Here is a 24,618-nt window from a genome sequence, read left to right as displayed (position 1 = left end):
TTTGCTTGGAAGGAGAAATCGCAAGACATGTAATTATATACTAATTCATGGGCTGTAGCCAATGATTTTACTGACTGGTCAGGGACTTAAAAGGTACATGATTTGCAAGTTGGTGGCAATGGTATCTGGGAAAGAGATATGTAGATAGACCTCTCCGAATGCACAAAAAATGGAACTATATTTGTGTCTCATGTGAATGCTCATCAAAAAGTGACCTCAGCAGAGGAGGATTTTAATAGTCAAGTGGATAAGATGACCCATTTTGCGGATACTAGTCAGTCTATTTTCCCAGCCATCCTATTCATGACCCAATAAGACATCAACAAAGTGGCCATGGTGGCAGGGATGTAGATTATCCCTGGGCTCAGCAAACATGACTTTCACTCACTAAGGCCAATCCAGCTACAATTACTGCTGAGTGTCCAATCTGCCAACAGCAGAGACCAATACTGAGTCCACAATATAGCACCATTCCCTGATGTGGTCAGACAGCTACCTGGAGGGCAGTTGATATCACTGCATCACTTCCATTATGGAAGAGGTTACATGTGTTCTTATTGGAATAGACACTGACTCTGGATATGGGTTTGCCTTCCCTGCACATAATGCTTCTGCCAAAAAGGCTTATGGAGTGCCTTATCTATCATCATTGTATTACGTACATCATAGCTTCTGGTTGAAGAACTCACTTGACAGCAGCTGACGTGCAGTGCTGGGCCCAGGACCACATCTTCATGTAACTTACTTGTGCCTTCAGGGCCTGCTCAGGCCCAGGGCCCATGGTCATAGAATTCATGGCCTTACCTTATTCTCTACCATCCTGAATAGAATGGTAAAATAGCCTTTCAAAGACTCAGTTATACCAGCTAGGTAGCAATACTATGCAGGTCGGGGCAGGATTCTCCTGAAGGCTGCATGCTCTGAATCAGCATCTATTATATGGTGCTTTTTCTCCCAAAGCCAGGCTTCACAGGTTCAGGAATGCAGGGGCAGAAATGGGAGTGGCACCACTCACTATTACCCTCAGTGACCTACTAGTAAAATGTTCGGCTAGCCTAGAGGTCTTAGTTCTAAAGGAAGGAACGCTTCTAAAAGGAAACAAAACACTGACTCCATTGAACTGAAAATTCACACTGCCACTGGCCACTTGGAACTCTGCATGCCTTTGAATCAGCAAGCAAAGAAGAAAGTGACTGTGGTGGCTGGGGCGATTGATCCTGACTAACATGGGTCAATTGGGCAGCTACTATATAATGGAGGTAAATAAGAGTATGTCTGGAATATAGAAGATCCCTGAAGGCATCTCTTAGTATCACCACGCCCTGGGATTAAAGTCAATAGAAAACACAACAATCCAGATCCTTCAGGAATAAGGGTTTGGACAGCTCCACCAGATGAAAAATGATGACTAACCGAGGCATTTGCAGAGGGCAAAGGCATACAGAATGGATAGTGGAAGAAGATAGTTAAAAGCAGCAGCTACGACCACATAACCAGTTACAGAAATGAGGACTGTAATTTTCCTGAGTATTTCCTTTTTATTTTGCTGTAAATATACATATACATGTGTGTGTGTGTACTGAGTAAAAATCTTTGTTTTCTTTCCTCTTATTCCCTTATTGTTTAGCATAAGCTGTACTGATTTTATATCATAACATTTAAGTATTGTTAATTATACGTCATACTATTTCATGTATGGGATATCAAGGAGAAGGGTAAACATCACTCAAGGATTTTACCTCTTTTTCTGGGGAAGAGGTTACTGTGTTTTCAGTTGTATGTAGGATAGTTGTGTCATGTTGGGTGGAATTATAGTCTTGTTATTGTCTTTATTTGGAGATTAAGCATGGTTTAGGAAGATTCATGTGGATGCCAAGTATGTGTCAACTTGACTGGGCCTGGGATGCCCAGATATGTGGTCAAACATTATTCAAGGTTTATCTGTGAGAATGTTTCTAAATGAGATTAATGTTTAGCCAGTAGACTGGGTAAAGCAGATTGCCCTCCCCAGTGTGAGTGGGCCTCATCTAATCTGAGCCCTAGATAGATAGATGGCTCTAGATAAGAGCAAAAGTATGAGTAAGGGAGTCTTTGCCCTCTCTCTGCCTGATTGTCCTTTCTTTTTTTTTTGAGACGGAGTTTTGCTCTTGTTGTCCAGGATGGAGCACAATGGCACAATCTCAGCTCACTGCAACCTCTGCCTCCTGGGTTCAAGCAATTCTCCTGCCTCAGCCTCCTGAGTAGCTGGGATTACAGGCTCCTGCCATCATGCCCAGCTTGCTTATTTATTTATTTATTTATTTATTTATTTATTTATTTATTTATTTATTTATTGTATTTTTAGTAGAGATGGGCTTTCAGCATGTTGGCCAGGCTGGTCTCAAACTCCTTATCTTAAGTGATCCACCCACCTCGGCCTCCCAAAGGGCTGAGATTACAGGTGTGAGCCACTGCGCCTGGCCCCTGAATGTCTTTAACCTGGGACATCAGTCATCTGTCCTCGGCCTTAAACTCCAACTTAGACTCCAACTTATACCATTGGCTTTCCTCATTCTCAGGCTTTCAGACTCAGACTGGAACATACATCATTATCTCTCCTGGGTCTCCAGCTTGCCAACCAGAGATCTTGGGACTTCTCAGCCTCTATAACTGTGTGAACCAATTCCTTACAATATATATGTTTCTCTGAAGAACCCAGGCTGATACAGTAGCAAAGGGAAAATTGAACCTGGAAGAGTCTCATGTTGACCTTAATGCTCCAGCAAAGAAGTGACACATGTTGCTTATCTTTTCAGCTCATTGACCAAACCTAGTCACATGATTCCATCAGAAAGGGAGTCAGGAAATACAATTATATCATGCACATACTTGGAATGAAGAAAGATGAGAACATTTGGTAAACAGCACTAATAGGCAGCATATGAAGGAGATGCTACCCTCTTGGAGGCAGAAGGTGCCATGGAGCTGATGGTTCTCAGCTCTGCCAGCATTCGGGTCCCACTTTGTATTTCCTAGTGCAGTGTGCTGATGCATTATAACAACATCTTGAAAAAGGAAAATAAAAATGGTAAGTAACAGGATAGATTTTAGAAAAGAGTATTTTTTTAAGGTAAGGTTCAAGGCCCTAGACTGAATGTGATGAGGGTGCTGTGACACACAAAGCAGATCATTAAACATTTAGTAGCCAATGGTTATTGGGGCCTTGGCTTGACAGCCTCATTTAGGAGACAGCTGCACTTGCCTGCATTGATTGAGATGGCATGTGCTAACAAAACCTGAAACCTTCAGATTTAATGAAGGCAAGGAGTCATCCTTGGGCAGAAAGCAACTATCGAACTGATTATCGTAGACAAACCCAAAGTTTGATTAATTCCATGGAGCATTGTGTCCAAAAAGAAACTCACTATAGTTCATATAAATCAACTCAATCAGGATCAGAGAAATCTGGTAAATTCCAGTTGACTGGTGGATAGAATGACTCAGATAGGCAGTCAGAAGGATCACAAATAATTACTGAACAAGATTCTCTCAAGCTCCTTCCTGTTACTACATTAAATGTTTAAGGAGTCCTACTCTCTCAGATCATGAGGATATTCTTCACACCTCCTCTCTAAAGCCCTTTACATTACCAGTGATGTAGGCTTGGCCCCTAGAAGGTTGCAGCTCTCACAGAGTCTACTCCACCTTGAGCCAGATGCTATGAAAAGCTAAAGCCCAAAGGCTACAGCCTTCACCCTCAACCCACTGTTTAACATTGCAGACCACACTCTCTTTTTAATTACATGTATTTCATTAGTTTGCTTATTGATCTTTTGCAAATGATCTAAGTTTTAACTTGAGTATTCAGGTAGGGTAGGAGGCAGGCAAGCCGTGGGTCTGTGAAAAGTAAGGAGGCCAAGAGGGCAAGTGGGTAGGGCTGATCTAGGAGGCAAAGTGCATGAGAGAATTAAAGACTGCTGATCACTCAGCAAATGGATGCTGACTCCACAGGATATTTGTGTGTAGTACAAAGATAAATGCCACACATAGAGGTGGGAATGAGGAGTAGCAAGAAGCTCTGACGCACTGGATGGAAGGGCTGTGGGAAAGAGAAGGGTGGAGAGATGAGATGGAGCTGAGGGCAGAGCACTTTGATGACTACTGAAAAGCTTTGGTACTCACTTCTTTAGGCACAGGGAAGTCATACAAATATTTTTAGCTGGAGGGTAACTTGATAAAGTATTGAGTTTTTGTTTTTCTTTCTTCTTCTTTTTTTTTTAGACGGAGTATTTTTCGCTCTTGTTGCCCAGGCTGGAGTGCAATGGTGCAGTCTTGGCTCACTGCAACCTCCACCTCCCGGGTTCAAGCAATTCTCCTGCCTCAGCCTCCCGAGTAGCTGGGATTAGAGGCACCTGCCACCACACCCAGCTAATTTTTGTATTTTTAGTAGAGACGGGGTTTTACTATGTTGACCAGGCTGGTCTCGAACTCCTGACCTCAGGTGATCCACCCGCCTCGGCCTCCCAAAGTGCTGGGATTACAGGCATGAGCCACTGCGCCTGGCCAAAACTGAGGCAATGCTTGGGATTGGCATGGACTGAAAAAAGGAGCAATCCTGAAAAGGACCTCATTTATGAGGCTATTGTAGAAGCCCACACAATCGTTCTTTCAAACTGGTTTCTAACGACAGCCCCCAAACCATCAGGGACAGATGACCCTACCCACACAACATGTCCATTATTTTCTCCAGGGTAAAAAGTTCTTTTTCTTTCTCTTAGCATCATAATTGACATGATAATAACTCATTTCCTCCACACTCCTCTCCTTTGTTATAGACACTTGTAGTACTAAAAGAGTAGGAAACCAGTCTTAGGTTTTTCTTATTGTTATCTGATTCCACTCAATCCTGCCTAAGAAGAGCAACTATTATTCATATCTGTTCTACATGTATATCTGTTACATACCAGACACTGCTTGTGAGGCATACAAAGAAAATGCCTGAATTGTTTCCTAAGGATATTCAGAGGTAACTAGTGAAATAAACAAATGAGCTGTACCATTAAAGGTAACTGGAGGAATGGAGCAACGTGGGCTGCCTGGTCCCCTCCTCAGTCTAAGGCACATAACCCCATGAAGTAAGGTGGCTACACTGGAGAAAATCACATCCACACTGAGTTTAGAAAAAGGAAAAAAGGAAACACTAAAAGATTATCCTGGGTTGGCCGGGCGCAGTGGCTCATGCCTGTAATCTCAGCACTTTGGGAGGCCAAGGCGGGCGGATCACGAGGTCAAGAGATTGAGACCATCCTGGCTAACACGGTGAATCCCTGTCTCTACTAAAAATATAAAAAATTAGCCGGGCGTGCTGGCGGGTGCCTATAGCCCCAGCTACTCAGGAGGCTGAGGCAAGAGAATGGTGTGAACCCGGGAGGCAGAGCTTGCAGTGAGCAGAGATGGCACCACTGCACTCCAGCCTGGGCGACAGAGCAACACTGTCAAAAAAAAAAAAAAAAAGATTATGCTGGGTTAGTAGAGAAATTGAGCTTTAAGATAAAGGAAGCTGCTATGTTGAAAGATTAAACAAGGAAAACTAAGTTCTAATGTGGACACAGAAAGGTCTTGGTAGGGAAAAGAGACGAAGAGTGAGGTGCATCGCCAAGGGGCATCTTTCTGGGTTACAAGAAGCAAAAACAAATGCAATGCCTGTTTCTTAAACATTTGTCTTGTGCCAAGTGCTCCACATGGCTCCTCTCATTTCATCTTCCGCACAGTACTATGAAATATGAATCTGAGTTAGTATCCCCATTCTGCAGACGAAGAAGCTGAGGCTTATATAAGGACACACAGCTAATAAACAGGTGGTTACGGATTCCACCCAACTGTTGAGTTCAAGAGCTTATGGATTTAAGTACCACACTTACACTGTCTCCACAATCCTGATTGTAAATTCTCAGAATCAGGTCCAGTGATCCATCTCTTGCAGCATAGCTACAACTAAATTACATTTCCGTGTATTTTGCAAACATCTACATGGATATTCTGTAAGTACTTCTTTTTTAAAATGTCCAAAAACATCTCTTTATCTTCTACCACCCAAGGTACACCTCTTCCTGCATTCTCTAATTCAAAAAAGGTATCATCTTTCTCCCAGTAAACTATCTTTAATCAGGGGAATATCTCTCAATATACAAGCAGTTGCTAAATTTTGTCTGGCCTTCTTTTGACATATTTCATACGATTCTAAAGTCACTTTCTATGATAGCTGGTCTATCCCTGTTCTCTCCTCCTGCAATTGACTACCCACCTGCCTCACACTGCCAGTGGGGCTTTGACACCAATGGTGGAAACCCTCAGTGATAAGTCAGTTAAGTGTACATGCTCTGGAATCAGATAACCAGGCTTCAAATCCAGGTTTCCGTATTTACTAACAATGTGACCTTCAGCAGTAACTGAAATTTCCTTGGTTTCAGTTCCTAAACACATTAAATTGGGATAATGATAGTACCTATCTCATAAAGTCATGGGAAAAATTAAATGAGACACTTCCGCTTGAGACACAGAAGGCCCCTATGAAATGTCATTAAGATCGTTGAAGTTAATGACAGGGTTTCTTCCCTGATCAAAAGCCTCTGTTGACTCCATTTTGCTTACAAAGTGAAGCTGGAAGAAACGTTCATCATGATATTCAAATCCCAAAAGAAAATTGCCTTCATCTACCTTTCTAGACTTCTCTTATATCCAAGTTCTCCTCCCCAGCTATGCTGTGCTCTAACCAGAGACCATTCACAACACCAGCACAAGGTGTTCCTTGTGCCTGGAACAGCCTTCATCCATATCAGCGATCAAATCTGACCCTTGGGCCTAAACATCACCTTCTCTGCGAGGCATTCAAATATCCCCTTCTTCCAGACACCCCAGTGGTCTCTCATAGGGCTCTGTTCCACCTGTGCTTGCATCACTAGATTGCAGGTAACCTTGTTGACTGCACTCTATCTCCCATGACCACTTTTTTTTTTTTTCTTTTTTGCGGTGTTATACTGTACTGGCTGTAAAGGAAACCTTCATTCTGCACCCTTCCATCCTCAACTCTCGTGTGCCAGGCACCTCTTACTCTACGCCCATAGTCACTCCCACAACTATACTTTTCCCTGTGAATAGCAGCACTGGGAGTGATTCTCTCACTCCCCACTAATGCCAACCATCTTCCTTCTCAAATACACCTGGTCAACACTGACCCATGCCTTGGAAGTTGGCACAGCCAGTACTAGCATAGGATGACAAATTACTTGCACCAGCCCTAATCAAGACTAAGTTATCTAATAACTTAGGGGATTTTCTCCATCCACACAGTAGGTTCTTAAGAAATGAAATTAAAATACAGCAGTGGTTCTCAAACCTGTCTGCACATTGAAATCACTTGGGAAGCTATATTAGTTTTCTAGGCTTCCATAACAGCATACTATGAACTGGATGGCTTAAAACAACAGAAATTCAGTGTCTTACCATTCTGGAGGATAGAAGTCTGAAATCAAAATGTCAGCAAGGCCATGGCTCCCTCTGAAACCTTTAGGGGAGGATCCTTACTTGCCTGCTCCTAGCTTCTGGTGGTTTGCCAGCAATCTTGTACATTTCTTGGCTTGCAGATGCATGACTCCAATCTCTGTCTTCATCATCCCATGGCATTCTCCCATGAAGCTTTAAGGAATTCTAATGCTTCAAGGGCATGCATGATGTGGCAAAGAAGATTGAGATGGAGACTAGAAAAACAAGAGAAAGCAGGAGAAGATGGGAAGTTGGGAGCCAAAGAAAATTGCCTTCACCTACCATTCTGGACTTCTTTTCTTTTGCATCCACTCTCTTCTCTAGCTATGCTGTGCTCTAATCAGAGGCCACTCACAACTCACCAGGCCCCAACTTCACACGGCCATCTGTTTATAAGGACACCAGTCCTATTGATTAAGGGCACACTGTACTCCAATATGACTTCATTTAACTTAAGCAGTTACATCCTGCAATTACCTATTTAGGAATAAGGTCACATTCAGAAGTATCAAGATTTAGGGCATCAACGTATCTTTTTGGGGGGACCCAACTCAATCCATAAATGAAGTTTTTAAAAACGCTGTAATGTTCCACACCCAGAGACTGTAATTTAATTGGTCTAGGGTGCAGCCTGGTCTTCTGAAATTTTTTAAATTTTTTAAATTCTTTAAGCAATTCTAATATGCAAACAAGTTTTAAAACCAAGTGTCAGGGGTTCATATCAAGGGGTTTTGGAAATGTCAGGGGTTCATATCAAGGGGTTTTGGGGTCAGGCTGCCTGGCATTGAATCATGCCTACACCACTTACAAGATGAGTGACCTTGGGAAATGTGTATAACCTCTCTGTGCCTCAGTTTCCACCATTTAAAAATGGAGATAATAATATTAAATAGTACTTGCCCCATAGAGAGGGTATAGGAATTAAATTAGGTTATAAAGGAGAGCATTTAGAAATATGCCTGAAATCATATTGCCCCTATTATTACTATAGTTCAGGCATACCTGCACCCTACCTTTAAAAGCCTCAATGGCAATATTCAATGAAGACTGTTCAGTCTCTATTTTAGAGATGAGACAAAGAGAGCACATAGATATTCAATAATTTACTCAGAAGTCTGTGAGGAGCCCTAGAAAGAAATTCAGGTCTCCTGTGTACAGTTCACAGCCCAGAACCCCAGGAAGCCAGAGGTTTTCCATCCAGGTCCCAGGGGCCACCATAATGTGGGGTGAGGATGAAGGACTGGGGTGGAACAGCTCAGTTTTATCTGCTTCACATGTTGATACCCTAAAGGATTTTGTTTGAAAAGGGACCAGGGCTTCCCATGGCTTAAAAAAATAAAATAAAATAAAAAAAATAATTAGAAAGCACTGTGATGCAGCCATAAAAAAGGATGAGTTTGCGTCCTTTGTAGGGACATGGAGGCAGCTGGAAACCATCATTCTTAGCAAACTATCACAAGAAGAGAAAACCAAACACCGCATGTTCTCACTCATAGGTGGGAACTGAACAATGAGATCACTTGGACTCGGGAAGGGGAACATCACACACTGGGGCCTATCATGGGGAGGGGGGAGGGGGGAGGGATTGCATCGGGGAGTTATACATGATATAAATGATGAATTGATGGGTGCTGATGAGTTGATGGGTGCAGCACACCAACATGGCACAAACATACATATGTAACAAACCTGCACGTTATGCACATGTACCCTAGAACTTAAAGTATATTAAAGTATAATAATAAATAAATAAATAAATAAAAAGTATTTTAGAAAAAAAAAAGAAAGCACTGTGCCTGATTATGTCACCATAAACCTTCTAAACTGACAGTTTATCCTGGCTTCTGCCTCCTCCCTTTTCCCTGTGGAGCAGAAAAGCCCCAGAGAATTTCAGGTGGCTGAGGGCACTCCAAAAGAGGAGGTGAGCGGATGTCTCCACGTTCTGTAAGAGGAGGAATGCAGACAAACTCTGCAGCATTTCAGAATGTCTGCCCTCTGCTCATTACTAAAATTTGTGTAAGGGGGACCGAGAATTAAGACCTCCCAAAGCTCCAATCAGAGTCATCTCCACTGAGAAATGCAAGATGAAATGGACGGAGCACTCTCTTACAGCTTCTAATCACCGGGAAGTTCAGGAAATTGGAAACGCCCCAGAAACAACATGACATATCAAATACCAGAGCCTGGGTGATCCATCACCACCGTCATCACTGTGGTCATTACCATTCACTTCCACTCCGCGGACAGCCCGTAAATCAGCTTGTAGAGCTCTTTGGGATCGCTGAGTGAGAAGCACTGAATAAATGTCAGCTGGGATCATTAGAGATACCTTTCACTTCAGACAGATAAATGTTAGTGAGTCCGTGGTCAAGAAAGCACCAATAGGGACCTTAGCTATTTGCAGGGGCCCCAAGATACTAATAATGGTTTGCATAGTCAGAAAATTAAGATAGAAAAGGAAAGGCCCTTCTTATCCCACAATATTAAAAATACTCCACAAGCATAAAAACTAATTTACTGTACTTGGCTTGTGAAGGGACATATTTCTTGTTCAGTGAAGTTCCTCCATGATGGTGATCTGAAAATAGGCAGAGAGCCAAATAATTTGTAATATGCCAGTGCATCAGGACAAAACTTTGAAACCTTCACTAAGGACATTGGGACCAAGCCAAGGATGCATATAGGAAAGGCCACTGCCTGTGTGCTCCATTCTACCACCGTGAGCCCTCTGGTATCTTTTTGCTTAGCCTTCTCTTCTCAAGTGTTAGCTCTATGCAGTGTGTCCATTGTGTACATAACAGGCAGCTCTCCAACAGCAGCTCCAGAAGCGAAGGTTGGGTCTAGGGATTATGACTGCTCCTATGGAAGATTGCCCAGGACTTCCCAGCATTGGGACACTGTGTTTTCTAGACCCGAATTGATCAGTCTCTTTGTTCAGAAAGATAAACCTTCATCTTCTAACATATTCCCTTGTGTGTTTGCATCTGTGTGTTACTTTGGCCTAGGTTATTGGTTTCCATTGAACTAAGTACCAGGCCCACATGGAGGAGGGGACTGTCTTTTTAGTAGGTTTTCTATTGTTCATTGTTTGCTGAGTGCATTCTCAGTACAGTATTGGACAGATCTTCAAGGTCCCTTGAGGCAGAAAGTCCAAAATAAGGAGACAGAAGTGACTCATATAGAAACTGCTCTGCTGGGAAGAAAAGCCAAGTTGTTCATGGCCTGTACATGAGCCAGGTGGGTGGGAGTATGTTTATGCTAGAACTTCCAAAGACTAACTTCCAGTGAGGCCCTCTGGGGACACGAGACTCTAGTCAAGTCTGTCTTTGGGGGAATGCTTCTTCCTGCCTAATACAAGGCAAGGCCACCTGGGGATTCTGGAATTTCCCTTTTAACAATTACACGGATTATATTTGTCACTGGGACACAAACACCTTTTTCAATGCTATATTTATTTTGTGCTTAGAAATGAGATAGAATTACAAAGGCCAGAATGGAAAAAGTTTAGAATTCAGAAAAGAATATATCAGCATATTGGGCTCAATTCTGTTCTTCAAGGTTTCTCTTTAGATGGGATGGGGCTTTAAGCATTAAGAACCATTCTATCTTTCAAATTGCATTCCAAGAACCCCCATACAGCCATCACAGAGAGCCTACTGGAACCTGAGCTTCAGTGATACAGATGTTTACCCATTGGAAGCGGAGATGGCAAAACCTAGGGAATTATTTTAGAATATAGGTAATTCAATGACATTGTGTTTACTTTTGACACAAACACAATGCAGGCTGGCCTCTTAGTGGGAAGGGAGGATTGGATCCTTCTTTTCTTTTTTTCCCCGACTCTTGTCCACATTATCTATTTGTTGTTACTAATTCGGTATAGGTTGGAGTGTGGGAAAAGGGGAGGAAAAAAAGGAATAAGAAAACTCTTCCCTTATGTAAATCAGGACTGCCCTAAGATGGTTTTTTGCTCTTTGGGCCAAGCAGATGTTCAAAGCTGATTCTTTCTTTCTCATGGGCGTTTTTGTGAATTTACCTGAGGCTCCCTTCCCAGGCTTCATCTAGCTGAAACTTCTGTAATTTTAGAAATTTTTCCTCTATTTGCCGCTCAATCCTCACCATCATCCCTGGGTTTTCTTGCAATCTACTCTACATAAACTCTTTCCTGTGGGAGTTCCATTATATCTTCCAAATGTCCCTCGATCTTGAAAGACCAAAATGCTGGAAAGAAGAAAAAACAGACAGAAGTGAACACTACACTAGTTTCTACTTGCCACCCTCAGGGCATTTGCCAATTTGCTTTGTGGAACATAGATGCTGAACAAAGATCAGCAGCCAAGAGTTTCTAACAGTCTCATTGGCAGGGGAGTTGAAAATTGGTGGATAGGGCTACCAAGGACGCTACAACTTGAGAACTCATGATCTGAAAGAAAAGCTAACTGCAGAGATGTAAAGTGGGTATTATATGTGCAATTTTTCCTTGAGGTATTTTCCAGCTTCTAGCTGCACACGTGTGAGGCAAGTTGCCAAGAAAACAAGTAAAAAGCAGCTGCTAAGAAGCTAAAAATCTAAGCAGACATTTCAGTAGTCTCATGGTGCTGGAAAAAATTGAAGTTCATAGCCTGCCAAGAAAGAGAATCTCTAATAAGCATACTAGACTCACCCTTGAGCTCCTTGAAGGGATAGGCTCTAGGAATAAAGATGAACCTAAAATAGACCAGTTCTCACAAACCCTAACATTGAATCTGAAATCCAAATCCAATAGATCAAGATAATCTTCCTGTGGTCTATATGCCTGTCAGAAGAAAATTAAATCCTCTCTACAGGGAGATGTCATCCACAGCATCTACAATTTTTTGGCAGACATTATAATGTCTGCCATTTGGTCACATTTACCAAGCATGCCAGAATACAAGATCAAATGACCAAAAACAACAGTTGAAAAAAAAAACTGACTTTAGAAACAGACTCAAAGGCAAATATTTAAGTTCAAATTATTGGACATAAAGTTTCAAATAACTATAAATAACATAATCAAAATAGACAAAAAGATGGAAAATTTCATCCAACTACTGAAATCCATTAATATCATCAGAAAACTCAGAGTTTAATAATACAACACTGAAATTAAAAATCCAACTGGATTGAAATTCAGTTGGATTTAAAAGCACATTAGATATAGCAGAAGAAAAAATTAGTGATCTGGAATGTAGATCAGTAGAAAATATTCAGGTTGATACTTTTCAGAGAAATAGAAAGAATAAACAACACAGAAAAAGAGTTTAAGAGGCATACGAAACATGATGAAAATAACTTTCATAAGTGTAGTTGTAGTCTACAAAGGAGAGAGATAATTGAACAGAAGAAACACTGTGAGAATTTTCCAAAACAAGCAAAAGATATTAGTAAATTGACACTCTACAAATTCTGAGCAAAATAAATACAGATAAAGCTAACCCACAAACACTAAAAAGAATATCTTATAAACAGACAGAAAACAAACACATGATGTTCAGAGAGATACAATATAACTATGGTTGAGTTTTCAATAGAAACAGTGAACAAAAATGTCTTTAAAGAGCTAAAAGAAAATTATTGCCAACCTAGAATTGTGTACACAAGGAAAATAGCTTTCAACAATAAAGGCTAAGCAGACAATTTCAAACAAGCACTTAACAAGCAGGAACAACAACAACAATGGCACAAGAAAAATGACCGTAGATGAAAACGTGTTATTGCAAGTAAAGACAGGCTAGAGGGAATTTTGTAGTCTTAAGTGCATAAACTAGAAATGAAAAGAAAACTTACCATCTCTAACACAAGTATTCACAATACGTTAGCAAAACTGCAAATTAACCCAAGAGAAAGAAGGAGGTAGGTGGGAGAAAAATAGAAATAAAAACAAAAATTATTGAAATAGAAAGGAATCATCTAATAGAAAAAAGGCAACAAATATTTGAAAATATTATTAAAATTAATAAATACTTAGCAAGACTAATAAAGAAAAAAGAGAATGAGGAACATATTACTAATACTAAAAACAAGAAAGAGGCTATCACTGCAGATTCTGGAAATATTTAAAAAGAGGTTAATACAAACTTATGATCCTAAACTTGACTAAATTTATTGACTACATTTATGACTGCCACTTTGCAGAACTGTTTGGCAATATAGACTAATGCTAAACATAAGCATGTTCCATAACCCAGCAATTTCTCTTCTAGGCAACTCAACAGAAATGTATGCATATATTCACTAAGATGTATAAAAATATGTTCTAGCATCAATATTTCTTTTTTTACCTTTTATTTTAGGTTCAGGGATACATGTGCAGGTTTGTTATATAGGTAAACTTGTGTCACAGGCATTTGTTGTACAGATTATTTCATTATCCAGGTACTAAGCTTAGTACTGAATAGTTTTGTCTTCTGATCCCTCCCTCCTTCCACCCTCCACCCTCAAGTAGGCCCCAGTGTGTGCTGTTCCCCTCTTTGTGTTCTCATCATTTAGCTCTCTCTTATAAGTGAGAACATGCAGTATTGGTTTTCTATTCCTATGTTAGTTTGCTAAGGATAACGGCCTCCATCTCCATCCATGTTCCTGCAAAGGACACAATCTTGTTCTTTTTTATGGTTGCATAGTATTCCATGGTGCATATATACCACATTTTCTTTATCCAATCTTCCACTGATGGCCATTTAGGTTGATTCCTTGCCTTTGCTATTGTGAATACTGCTGCAACGAACATATGCGTGCATGTGTCTTTATGGTAGAACGATTCATGTTCCTTTGGGTATATACCCAGTAAGGGGATTGCTGGGTTGAATAGTAGTTCTGTTTTTAGCTGTTTGAGGAATCGCCACACTGCTTTCCACAATGGTTGAACTAATTTACACTCTCGCCAATACTGTATAAGCATTCCCTTTTCTCTGCAACCTTACCAGCATCTGTTATTTTTTGACTTTTTAATAATAACTTTTATGACTGGTGTGAGATGATACCTATTGTGGTTTTGATTTAGCAGCAATATTTCCAACAGCCTTAAAAATACCCAAATTTCTTATTAAAACAGAATATATACATAAATTAGGGTGTATTATTGAAAATTAATACCATTGTCAGCAATGCAAAAAACAAACTATGCTACATGTAATAATTAGGACGAATTTCAGAGCTGTCTGATCTCACAGACATCCAAGAGAATATATTGCATGATTCCATTTGTATAAATTTCAAAAATAGACAAATGTAATCTTTGATGTAGAAGTCAGAATTAATGTTTTCTATGGGCAGAGGTGGGTAGTGAGCAGTGGAGAGGTAATAACTTACTGAGGGTATGAAATAGACTTTTGGGAGGCTGATAATACACAGTGTTGATCTGGATGTAATTACATGAGATTTTCAGTTTTCCAAAAGTTAAGCAAACTGTACACCTATGATCCATGTACTTACATAAAAAAGCAAAGTGACTAGAATAGCTAAAATAATTTTGAAAAAGAAGATCAAAGTTGGAGTACTCACACTAACCTGTTTTAAGACTTACTCTAAAGTGACAATCATTAAGACAGTGTTGTATTGGTGAAGAGCTAGACACATAAATCAATGGACAACGATAGAAAGTCTAGAAATAGGTCCACACAAATATGGCCAATTGACTTTAGACAAAGGTGCAAAGACAATTCATTAAAGAAAGCATAGTAGCTTTCATCAAATGATGCTGAAACAGTTGGAATCCTCATGTTAGAAAATGAACCTTGACCTGTACCTCACAATTTAAACAAAAATTTAGATCATAGATCTCAGTGTAAAATATAAAACTACAGAACTTCCAAAAAGAAAATCTTAGTAACCCTTGGGCTATGCAAACTTATTAAATAAGACGCCAAAAGCACAACCTATTTTAAAAAAGAGACAAACGTGGCCTTATCAAATACAAAAATGCTTGCCCTGTAAAAAACATTGTTAAGACAATGAAAAGACAAGCTACAGATAATATTTACAAGTCATGTACCTTACAAAGGACTTGTATTCAGCAAATACAAAGAACTCTCAAAACTCCACAAAAGAAACACCACCACTTACACATACACAAATGGGCAAAATATTTAAATAGGCATTTCACCAGAGAAGATATATAGATGACAAAGACATGGTGTTCCACATCATTAGTTAATAGAAAAATGCAAAGTAAAACCACACTAGGACACCATTACACACCTACTAAAAATGACTAGAATAAAAAACAAACAAAAAGAGAGGACCAAGTACTGATAAGGATATAGAGAAACCAGGAGTCTCATACATTGCTGGTAGGAATGCAAAATAATACAGCCACCCTGAAAAACTATTTGTCAGTTTCTTATAAAGTTAAAATACACTTGCCATATAACCCAGCAATCCCATACCTAGGTATTTACCCTAGAGAAATGAAAACTTATGCTCACACAAAAACTCTTACAGTCTATTAATAATTGTCAAAAACTAGAAACAATCCAAATGTCCTTCAACAGGTGGCTGAATGAACTGTGTACATCTACACAATGGAACACTACCCAGCAATAAAAAGGAATGAATTCTTGATGTACACAACATGGATAAATCTCAAAAGCATTATGCTAAGAGAAAGAAGCCAAACATAAAAGATTGCACGCTGTGTGATTCCATTTATATGACATTCTGGAAAAGACAAAACTATAGAGCTGCAGAAAAGACCAGTAGTTGCCAGGGGTCAGGAGTCGACGAGGATTTTGAGCAGCAGGAGGGACATTTTTTGGGGTGATGGAGCTGCTCTGTGTCCTGATTATAGTGGTGGCTACATTAATATGTACATATCCAGGCATAGAGCTATACATTTTTAAAAAGTTAATTTTATATATGCTAAAATTTTTCAATGTTTAATAATTTTTAGGGTAGAACATTCTGCTTTTTATTTGCATTGTTCACAGCAAACTGAACACATTAGTGGAGCTTCAACGGCTATTGCTTTTAGACAATGGATATTTAAGGAAACTAATTTACTTCATCTCATAGTCATTAAGAAACTCAAAAAATAAACCCATGGAAAAAAGAAATAAAAGGTCAAACTTTAAGCTTCAGCTCTCTTTGAGAACTGTTTTGGCATTGACCATATCATTACCTACCTAGCTATGAGGTCACACTTCTGCCCAGTTCATTAGAATTTACCTTTAATTCTATAGCAAACCATAACTGCAAAGCCAACATGTTCTAGTCAACATTTATTGCACTGGCATATTTCTCTCAAAGGCACATATTGAAGAAAACTAAAGAGACAGAGTCCCTCCAAAGTTCTTTGGGTTAAGACTCTTGGTGATACTTTAAAATGTTTCATTCAGAGTATTATTTTGGGAACTTCCTCTAGCATTCTAATGATTCACAGATTTTGAGACCATTAAAATATTTTTCTCAATTTTCCTTTCCTTACTTATGCCACTTTGTTGTTTTTTTCATTTTTACTTTAATTTTTAATTCTTGTGGGTATGTGGTAGGTGTTAAATATTTAATAATTTAAAATTCCTATGTGCATCATTGTACGGGTATATATATATATTTATATGTATATGAATCGAATTCGATTCATATATATGAATTTAATTCACTAAGACTAATACACATTAATATATACGAGTTTATATGCATATTAGTCCTCAATTAAAAATTTACAAAGAAAAAAAACAAAGCAAATAGACAGCAACAACGAAAGCAGCACCAGATAGGTTCTCTCTGCAATGGCTTTGGGAAATGTGCAAACATCAGGCTAATGGAAAACATTGGAACTTTGCCCCAACAAACTGGGGAAGTGCTGGCCAATCCCAGCGTACCACCTGCTCTTCGCACTTGCTGTCAGGAAGATAATGCTGTATGCTGGGCCCTCCCAGGTGCAGCCATCTCTCCTGATCCCCAGCACTCCATCCTTTAGGTTAGCCAACTTCAGGAAGCAAGTTCCACGCTCTCTAGGTCTCAGCCATGTCTCCTCACTTTTCTCAGGGTCAGGAGGCAGAGGCACTCACCCACCCTTTTGAGGGAAGTCATAAGATGCACAGCACACCAGCAGCTCCATGTAAATCTGCCTCACAAAATCCCCTTCCTTTTCACTGTCCTACTTCTTTTTCCTATTTCAGACCTGCTCAGAGATTCCAGGTGAGAGTTCCAAGAATCTGGAAAAAAGGACTTGGCATTGTGATTTGAAATTTGCATTATCAATGGATTGCTGGTTTAGTAATTATCTGTGAACTCAGGTTAACAACCTGTGACACGTAGCAATCGTTTAGCAATTCAATTTTTTAAGTACTCACAAAAAAAGAAAAGAAAACAGAAGGGCACCTTCTTTGTTGATTTATTTTCTGTTACTCTATTTTACGTATTTTGTTAAACCTGTTTCTTTCTGTTCATTAGATTAGATTACTGTTGTAGATCCATTAGGAAAAATGCATACCACACTGCAATGTGAAGGGCTGGCACACAGAGAAAGCCAGCTGGTCACCCAAGCAATTCACCACAGAGCAGAAGAATTCACCAAGCCCCAGGATTTTATTGTCAGAAACATTGTTAATACCTAGAGAACAAATGGATGGCTCAGGGGCACACTCACATTAATCAACCTTGCAGAGCCTGAGATAGACAGGTAGATAGGTAGATCAGATAACACATTCACATATAGTATAAAAGCACAGTAGCCAAGCTAGATTTATATACATATCATACTATCAACTTATTAGCCTGATGTTTACTGAAAGCTTCCCACTACCTTCTCTACTTGTAATCAAAATAGATGGGAAACTAAGTCAACCAAATGCAAACGGATATCAATGAAGACAGAAGGAAAGGAATTGAAGGGACCTAAAAAGTTTCTCTTAGAATAGGTGGTTTGCAGCACCATCCTTTCAAATAGGTACACCCTGGATAAGAAAACATGAAAACAGCCCCCCACCCCACACACCCTTTTTTCTTTTCTTTTTCTTTTTTTGAGACAGGGTCTCCTTCTGTTGCCCAGGCTGGAGTGCAGTGGTGTGATCTCAGCTCACTGCAGCCTTCGCCTCCCGAGTTCAGGGGATTCTCCTGCCTCAGCCTCCTGAATAGCTGGGATTACAGGCACGCGCCACCACACCTGGCTAATTTTTGTATTTTCAGTAAAGACGGGGTTTCACCATGTTGGCCAGGCTGGTCTTGAACTCCTGACCTCAAGTGATCTGCCCACCTCGGCCTCCCGATGTGCTGGGATTACAGGCGTGAGCCACTGTGCCCGACCAAAAAACCCATATTTTTGAGACTGCCTCACCAACACTCCCTCTCATCTGTATCAGATCACAGCCTCTACAATTTCTTTTTGAGCTGAGTTCTGAAAGACAAGTAGAAAAGTTACAGAGCTACCTATGGGGAATGCAGCATTACGGGTAGACAGAAGAACATAAGCAAAGAACCAGGGGCATAAAACAAGGTAAGTAGCTGTGCAGACCTTTTGCAAAAGCAATGTGAATGGCAAAAGCAAGAAGGTGGCCAGAACTAAAAGAAGAAGCATGCATTGTGAGCCTCTTCTGTTACAATTGCCAGAATGCAAAGACGACAGCTCTGGTCACGGCCCTCAAGGAGCCCACTGACTGGAAGGGGTTATATGCGGGTAAAGAAACAAGACACCAAGAGGTGCTGTAACAGTGGTAGGTACAAAGTACTATTCTGAGCACAATCTCAACATAATTCTGCTGGCTTGGACCAATTCTAGCTCTCTTAGGTAGTAGCAAGTACAACAGAGTCTTCTATTCATTCTCTCTAGTTGGGGTTTAGGATTTCTCAGGACCTGCAAATTGAAATCGCTATGGGACGCGCGTGCCTTGCCTCTTCTTTTCTAGTTTTCGTTCCAGCCCAGTTAACAGTACTTATCTATAATAAAGTGCCTTTGTCCCAGCAGGGGCCATCGCCAAGTAAATGCAATGAGAGTTTTAAGGTTACTGAATCCACACCAAAAATCTTTCATATTTATCTAAAAAGCATGTAATTATAAAGAAAATACATACCTTGGGAATGAATAATTGAATCATAAAATCCATCAAATGTCATTTTACTCATTTTGCCCAAGTGTCTGTTCGAAATGATTCTAAGCAGTGTGACGTCAATATCTATTGAATGCCAACCTTACACAGGGATGCATAAATTACCCTCTCAGAGAATTAATGGCATATAAATATATCTCCATTAAATATGTTTCAAATTCGGTTGTTATACATTCACTACATGTATAGGTGCTTTTTTAAAAAATTTTTATTATACTTTAAGTTCTAGGGTACATGTGCACAGCTTTTAAAAGTTACATTTTGGGCCAAGTTACCTTTGAAACCACAAGACTTTTTTTCTTTCTTTTCTGGAGCTGCAGTGGAGTCCCAGGCCAGGACTGTTATATATGGTGATGATAGCAGGCAGCTCAGATTACCCCAAGAACAACACCCAGGCAAGAGCACAGAGAGATGCCGCTTGTTCTAGGCGGCTATGAATTAGAGGCCTCATGGTTAGTTCTCTGAATATTTCTCAGGCAGTCTTTCAGGCTGCTCTCTCTGTGGGTTGGTTCATCTGGAGTTGATGAAGGAAGAAGTATTTCAGAGCCAGCATCTGCAGTTCTGTAGCCATTTCACAGACACCTGGGGGTCCAGGCACCATTGTGGGTGGCTCTTCCTCCTCAACCTGGAGAGGGCTGGGTTTAATTCCTTCATGCTAACCTCCCATCACCACACTGTACCCACTGTTCAGCCTTTCTCCCCTTTTGTTGGGGAGACATATTTTCCACCTTTCCTTGGTAAAGTAACAATCATCATTTCTAAAAAAGAAGATTCCAAGACATTGAGTCAGGGGTTGTTCGCTTTAATAAGCAACCATAGGAAGAAAGAGAAAGAAAGAATACCGTCCTTTATTAAGCACATAATAATTCTTTCAATCCTCATACAACACCCCAGAGAGGCAGATACTGTTATTAGGACTCATGTAGGGAGTGGAGGGTAGTACTTAAAACCACTGAAACTAGAGTGAACTGCGTGGATTCAAATCCTGGCTTCAGGACTTACTAGTTGAGTGACATTGACAAGCAACTTAACATATCCACGTCTGCCCCATTTTCTGGTTCCTCATTTATAAAATTGAAAAAAATCCTTGTTTCTATTTCCTGAGTTATCATAAATAAGATAATACTCTAGGTGAAAAGCACTTAGATGAGTGTTTGGCATATAGTAAGCTCTCAGAAAAAAAGCTTATTATTATTAATAATGTATCATTTTATATATGAAGAAACTAAAATTCAGTCATTCCCAAGATTACAAAGATGTTAACAGTAGAGCTGAGATTGGAACCCAGGTCTGGATTGTTCAGTCACTAATTAATTCAACAAGCTCTTTCCATTACCCATTATTAGTTGTTATTGGGATACAATTCACCCTGGGTCTCTTGCATTGCTGCACATCTTGCAAATGGGGCACTGACTGTCCTTTGTCCAGAGTTATTTGTTGAAGGGCATTTATAAAGCAAAGAGACTTGGAAGAAAAAAGATACGGACTCCCTCTGGAGTAAATTGTAGGCCTGCTTTTACCGTTCATTATGACAGATTTGGGCTTCTTAATCCCAGAGTCTTTTCCTGTAATACAAACTACTGTATGTACAGGCATCCATCTGGGGCCATCCCTATCATCTCTGGGAGACTTGGGGGCAAAGGGAACTGACACAAATATGCTGATGCTCTTGCTTCTTGCCACACCGTGAGATCCAGGAGTGTGTGTCTTCTGCCTTGAAACTGGTAGGCTGCCATGTCAGCTTGCAACTGCATGGATTCAAATCCTGGCTTTAGAGCTTAATTACTGTGTGACACTGACAAGCAACTTAACATATCCATGTCTGCCCTATTTTCTGGTCCCTCACTTGTGAAATGGAGAAATACGGCAAAAATCTTAGACCTCGTCTCAGTTCTTGACAGTATTGGGGATGAGAGGAAAAAAGGACCCTGCTGGGCATGTTTGGGAGTATGTAAAGACCCCCTGAGATTTGACAGAACGCACTCACTAAAGTGGTAAGCAAGTGGAGAGTAATGAATGTTGATGAACGTTTAGAAGATGAGCAGAAATAGGTAGGGTTGACCAAGCACCCAAATGGTGCATTTGTTGTTGCTTACTCTCCCTCAGGAAAGAGGAGGAAGAAATTTTGCCATGGGATTCAGGAATGAAAAACCAAATATGTTCTACATGTTCTCACAAGTGGAAGCTAAGTTATGGGTATGCAAAGGCGTGGGGGTGGTGTAATGCATATTGGTGACACAGAAGCAGGGCAGGGTAGGAAAGGAGTGGGGGATTAAAAAATCTACATACTGGGTACAATATACATCACTTGGGTGGTGAATGTACCAAAATCTCAGACTTCACCATTACCTAATTCATCCACATAACCAAAAAATCACTTGTATCCCAAAAGCTATTGAAATTTATATATATAAATATCTAAATTTTACAAAAAATGTTATCATGGGCCAGCAAGCCCATGGCCCCAGCCAAAAGGCAATGTGGCTGTCCCTGATGAGCCCAAGAGTCCCTAAAGCTGAAACATAAGGTGCCACCAATGAGCACATAGAATTTTAGGTGTATCAAAGACATACAAATTTGTTTGGCTGAGCTCAGAGCAAATGGCCACTCTCAGATGAAAATAAATGCAAAGCCTTGTTGATTAACTCAAAGCCACTCTCTCCCTACATGCCCTGATCCCTCCCTCTCTCGCTGTCCTGACCTCAGCTTCTTTAAGGAAAAAGATGATTAGGGGTGAGGCTGCGGTCTCTCTGTCTCCAAGCAAAATCAAAGACCATATGCACCCATATGAGTGTGTAGGGGAACTTTGGTGAGAAGGAATAAAACTGTTATGACACCGTTAAGTACAGCTGCCCAGGTCACAATTACACATGGTCCCATAGGAGAAGGGAGCCCCCAAATTCAATTGATGGGATTGGAGTGAGGTTCACCGTAGATGGGAGTAGCTAAGGTGATGCTGAGAGGGGCGTCTTTGGGCAGGAGCTGTGGTTGCTTCTACCTCTGAATGTCTAACAGCAATACATACATTAAATATTTGTACTTCCCCATCCTATAAGTGCCAAAGGGGATTCTCCCAGTCAGAAAGAGCCACATGTAAAAAACTGGTTGTACTTTTGGGGAGGTCTCGACCCTAATGAGGTCACTTTGAGCCATGAGTCCCTGTGACTGATGAACTTGTCTATTGGAGTCTCTGGCAAAGGGAGGCAGATTCTACTCAGAGACGCCCCTTGGGGTTTTGGACCTGTCACCTCCCTGACATGATTAACAGGTACATGCATTTTGGAAAGAAGCTATGAGATTACTGTAGGGCTGTCGTCCAAACTGAAAACCTGACGCAAGGAGGCCTTGTAATTCTCTGATAGTTCTTTTTTTGGCACGGGAGAACTAGAACTCAATGACCAACAAGGTAAGAAGAGCCCAACAAGCCCCTCTTGTCAAAAATGTATGAAGCGAGCCTGGCCCCAGCAGCATCTTGGCTTTATACAAAAAAGTAGTAGCTATCCCTTGAGAAAAACTTTATTCCCCATTCTGCCACCTGAAGTAAAGCCACTGGCTCAGTGAAGCCCTTGATTCACAGAGTTTCCACTAAGTGCCTGGGCCTGGTTCACTGATGGTTCAGCTAAGCTAAAACCTGATGGTGTCCAACAGCTGTTCAACTCCCTGCCAGCTATGCAGAACCAGGATGTGGTTGCTCTGCTCGGTGAGCAGAACTCAAAGCCATACTCATAGCTCCAGCCAATACTCCCTTTGATGAACCATAGTATATTTCTCCTAACTCTTGGACTGTGGCCAATGGCTTAGCTCTTCAGTCTGCCATTTAGACAACTACAGACTGGCAGATTAAAGACACCCCACTTTGGGGTCATGAAATGTGGAAACATATCATGGCTGCTAATCAAACCATCTGGGTTGCTCCTGCAGATGCCCACAGTAAGGGTCTGTGCTCTGATGAGATGGGCTGCAATCAGGCTTTTAATGGGGTCTGCAGTGTCCAGATTGCCACCATTGCCACCATGATCTCTCATCTTCCCACAGGGCAACATGGCCACCATCATGGACTGTGGACAAAGCAAGGGTCTTTATGTTTCTGGTGCAGAAGTTCCCACTGCATGCCAGATTTGTGACTCCTGCCAAAACAATTTGTGACTCCTGTCTTGATCCTTTTATCTCCCAGTGAGGAAGGCTACACATAACCCTTAAAGTTGATGCATCATGTTTTGGGCTTGCTGGACCATTTGTGGTCTGCTAAGGGTAAACTTTTTCATCACAAAAACTACCCAATTACAGGCTAGTGGTCAAGGTATTCAATAGACAGTCAACACTCCCTGCCATCCACAGGTATATGGTATTATTCTGAGCTGGGAAAGGCTTTTTCATATTTTTGATTTTACCTCAATCACCTTCTTCTAGTATATATACCTTCCTAAGACAATTTAGCCACTGAATGTGGCTGTTCCCAGGAAGGGATTATGTTCTCTTTCACTTCCTGGATAATAATTAGGATGTAAGGGGTGAGGGTTTACATAAGCCACTTTTGAAAATTCTGGATCTTTCCTGACCATTCCTGGGCATGATACTCTTTTCAGTCCCCTCAAAACAACCCTAGGTAAGCCTGCTTGGATCACCCTCTGGGTGGAGGCACAGGCAGAAGGGGACCTGCAGGACTCAAATTTGATTTTAGTTTGGCCACCTGGGTGTTCTTGTTGGACTGACATGGTAAGAGGGCATAAGGATGATGACTGCCTGGTTGAGTACATGACTCACTGAGTCCCCTACAGTGGCCCACATGTGCCAAAGTAGGCGATATGGTGGGTCTCTGCCAGTTTCATAAAAATGCCCTTGTCCTTCTCACGTTTGATCTCTCTGAATGAAAGGCATGGGTGTGAATATAGGATGATGTTTTTAAGGTGATATTATAGCTCCTGGAATGGGACACACTACTTTTGTGGCCATCGAAGAAGAATAACGACCTTGGCACTGGAGAAGATAACACCTCAGAACCCAGGAGGGATGGAGCGGTGAGGGAGACTAA

The 24,618-nt window shown here is 40.8% G+C and overlaps 1 long non-coding RNA gene across 1 annotated transcript in view; it reads right to left on the bottom strand.

The window, feature by feature from the left end:
* Positions 1 to 7,571: 7,571 nt before the first annotated feature.
* The window catches only part of LOC115895469, a 41,315-nt gene continuing 24,268 nt past the window's right edge, over positions 7,572 to 24,618 (bottom strand). Inside the window, exon 3 of the long non-coding RNA XR_004055646.1 lies at positions 7,572 to 7,736. This is a non-coding gene — a long non-coding RNA (uncharacterized LOC115895469). The remainder of the gene's footprint in view (positions 7,737 to 24,618) is intronic.

Source organism: Rhinopithecus roxellana, chromosome 21 (genome assembly GCF_007565055.1).
Source record: "Rhinopithecus roxellana isolate Shanxi Qingling chromosome 21, ASM756505v1, whole genome shotgun sequence".
NCBI lineage: Eukaryota > Metazoa > Chordata > Mammalia > Primates > Cercopithecidae > Rhinopithecus > Rhinopithecus roxellana.
The sequence above is the reverse complement of the archived record's forward strand: the minus strand, read 5'-3'. Positions and strand labels throughout refer to the sequence as shown.